The following is a 3688-nucleotide window of genomic DNA, read 5'->3' on the forward strand; positions in this document are numbered from 1 at the left end:
TGGGGTGCGGGCGGCTCCGCACTGACTGGTGTCCCGGGGTGGCAAGTTCTTCCTGCGCCGCGTGTGGGCGGAGGCCGGGGCGCCGGTGCCCCCTTCCCGCTCTCCGTCTGCCGCGTCGGCCCCACTCCTATCGGCCTGGCGCGGGCCCAGGCCCGGGCGCACGTGGCCGCGGCTTCTGTGCCAGGCCTGGGCTCCGCCGGCAGGGTGCTGGCCAGCAGGCGGCGCCGTTTGGGGGTGTCTTTGCCTCCCGCTGGGCAGCGCCGCTCCACGCAGCCGCTCTCTTCCTCGGCCGGGCCCGCCACCCCAACTCGCAGTGCTTACAAAACCAGTGCGGGTCATTGTCGTCCCTCTCTTTCCTCTCCCTTTCTTTCTCCTGGTTGCAGGGTCCCCCAAGTCCGTGCAGCGCACGTTTCTGCAGTGTTTTTAGCCTGGAGGTGTATTTTAAGTGGAAGGCACGTGTGGTATCAAAACACAAGTTTACAAGACACATTGACTTTTAGAGTCGATTGAATATGAATGATCTATAAAAGGCTTTTGGCTCCAGAGAAGTATCTGTACCTGTTAAAATGGTACACACAAACTGGGGTAGAGTGTGACAGCAGACTTTGTCACCACAAGGAAAGATTGTATTTCCCTTTTATATTTTATTTGGCATGTGGCCTCCTCTGTATCTGGGTGTATAAGAGCAGTGGGCCCTAACCCATACCTCGTGGGAGCCTGCAAGGCTCTCTGACATTGCTGACAGGTACAAAAAGTAAAAAAGCAAAAACAGGTTGAGGAGATGATGAGACAAATGATGTCCTTTGTAGAAGGGTCAGTGAAGATGGGAGACTTGCTCTTAAGTGGATAACCAAGGTTCCTGGGTGGCTGGATCTTTATTTGTGTTGTGATCATGGGTAGGCATTCAGACCTGCATTGGAGTCTTCCTGAGCTAATCTCATGTGGAACTTGGTAACTGACTTCACCCCTCCAGAGCAGGGCTGGTTTTCTGCTAGAGTTGAAATGAGAAACTTATTTCTGTTTAAAGAACAGGTTTTTTCTCCTCTTCCTTGAAAGAGAAAGAAAACTCAATTTTTCTTCAACCACCTTTTTTTGGTCCATCAAATCCTTCCCACTGCAACCTGCTCAGAAAGCACCAGTGCCCAGAGATTGGGTAACATAAATGGGGACTATGGTCCTATTACCTGGATTAGCTTTTAAAACCTTGTGTCCTATAATGAGTTAACTGCTTTGTGTTATTCTTTATTCTGAGACTTTTTATCAGCAGCGCTCCCTCCCTTTTCCTCTTTTTCATATCTGTTGTATTCAAATCATTGCTTTCTATTTAGAAGTTGCAGTCTGTTCATATTAGCTGATGAAGGAAATTCTTTGTTTAAGAAAGCTTATGCATCTCTGGTTTAGCTAACCTACAAGGTGCAGCTCTGCTCTGCCTTTTGCATGAGCACAAGCCAAGAAGCTCCTCCACGACAGAACCTGAAAGCAGCTCTGGGCTTATTCTCAGGGCTCTGTTAAGCCAGCTGTGCTTGTCATAATTTCTGGTCTTTGGTGCATGGTGAGTGAGAGCAAGTGGATAAGGTAATCCTTTTTAGCAGGACTCCCAGGTTTGTCTCAGAGGTAGTGTAGGTATATGCCCATGCTGGTCCAAACTATAGGCCATTTGAATAAGATGAAGTGTTCTCAGAGGAAAAAACTAGAGGTGCACTGATACGTCGGTCTGATATCGGATTCATACCAACAGAAATAAAACTGGCTTTATCTGATATCGGCCTGATGGGGACAGTAACTTGGCCGATAAATGCCCGTGCTGGTCACAGCTGCAGAACAGCACTTAGGCAATGAGGGTGGTGAGCTGCCTCCAGCTGGAAAGTCCAGTGTGGTGGAAGGAGAGGCAGATCAACACCCCCCATGGTAAGGGAGAGGGCAGGTGCTGCCCAGGTGGGGTGGGGCCAGGACCACGGCTTGTCAGGGAAAGGCAGCTTCCACTGCTACTTGCACCCACCCTGGATTGGGGCAGGGTGGGGCAGGCTGCAGCTGGAGCTGTGCAGGGCTCTTCTCAGTGGGGGCTGGGCTCAGAGCAGGTGCGGGCAGCACTGGGAGGATGCTACATCCACCCCAAATTGTGCCAGCTGCCTAGCACAGCCCCATCCCAATGCCTTGCCTCCACCCATGTGCAGGGAAGAGCCGGGGCTACAGCTGGTGGCAGTGGCACTGAAAGCGGAGCAGCAGCAAAATTTGGAATAGACGCAGCATCCTCCCAGAACTGCCGATGCCTACTCGGAGCCCAGCCCCTGTGCGGCCCCGGCTGCAGCCTACCCCGTCCCACCTAGATCCGGGGGGCCCATGCCGCGCACTCCCAGGATGCAAGCAGGAGCTGCACCCCCTTGCCCCCCAGGCTGAAGTTCTAGTGTGCCCCTGCCCCCTCCCTCCCCCTCTTCCACCTCACTGGGCTGACCAGCTGAAGGCAGCTGTATTGGAAGTTGGATTGGTATTGGTCAATATGCCTACTTAAATATTGGCCATCAGTATTAGCCCCAAAAATCTCTATTGGTGCACCCCTAGAAAAAGCACACTTTTTTCAAGTTGACATTTTTGGGGAAGGGCGTGTTTTGTTTTGTCCTGTTATGGGGAGTTGTGCGCGCACCTAGGAAACTGGACAGTGGCTGTGATTGGGACCTTGGGAGGCTTGATTATTCAACACTTAGCCTAGCCAGTTCATAGCACCTGCTACGACATATTTGACTGTTTTCAGCAAAGAGTTGAGTTCAACAAATTGTTGCAAGCCTGATGTTTAAGAGGTAGCCTCTCTTTTTCCACCCCTACTCCATCCTCCCTCCTGAGTGCCAGTATCCACGGTGTCTTGGCTCAGAAATAAATTTCTGTTTATGAGACACAAACCATTTAACTGTACTGTCGTGCTGGCGTATAGCGGGGCAAATTCTCAGGAGAGGGTGAAAAGGCTTTTTGAAACTGGAACCAGCAATAGAGTTCATCTTAAGATGCCTGGTGGAGATTCAAGGCTTGGTTTTATGCTAGAACCGTGTAACCAAGGAAGTGTATGTATGTGTGCCCTTCCAGTAAGATGTTGCCTTTGATAGGAGGCAGCAGAGGGCGCCAGATTTTTTACTTTCATAGTTTCTAGGGTTGGAAGGGACCTGAGCAGATCATCGAGTCCAATCTCCTGGCCATGGCAGGAAAGATTACTGGGGTCAAACAACCCCAGCAAGGTATACATCTAGCCTCGTCTTAAAGACCCCCAGGGTAGGAGCCAGCACCAACTTCTCTTGGAAGTTGGTTCCAGACCCTAGCCGCCCTGACAGCAGAGTAGCGCCTCCTGATATCTAGCATAAATCTACCTTCTGCCAACTTGTGACCGTTATTCCTAGTCACTCCTGGTAGAGCCCAAGGGAACAGGGACTCCCCCAATACTTGCTGGTCCCCTCTGCCTAGTTTGTAACAGGCCTCTAGATCCCCCCCTCAGCCTTCTCTTGTGGAGGCTGAACAGGATCAGGTCCCGTAGCCTCTCCTCAAAAGGCCTGCCCTGCTGCCCCCGATCATGTGAGTGGCCCTTCTCTGGACCCTCTTTCTATGTTGTCCACATCCCTCTTGGAGTACTGCACCAGTTCTGGGCGCTGCACTTCAACTGTAGCCTGACAGGTGCTTCATAGAGGGGGAGTATCACCTCCCTGGA

General features: G+C 51.7%; 1 protein-coding gene across 1 annotated transcript in view; it reads left to right on the forward strand.

The window, feature by feature from the left end:
• The window catches only part of NOP58 (NOP58 ribonucleoprotein), a 43871-nt gene that overhangs the window by 223 nt on the left and 39960 nt on the right, over positions 1 to 3688 (forward strand). The window lies entirely within an intron of this gene.

The sequence above is a fragment of the Crocodylus porosus genome, unplaced genomic scaffold, assembly GCF_001723895.1.
Source record: "Crocodylus porosus isolate Cpor-Errol unplaced genomic scaffold, CroPor_comp1, whole genome shotgun sequence".
NCBI classification, from domain to species: domain Eukaryota; kingdom Metazoa; phylum Chordata; order Crocodylia; family Crocodylidae; genus Crocodylus; species Crocodylus porosus.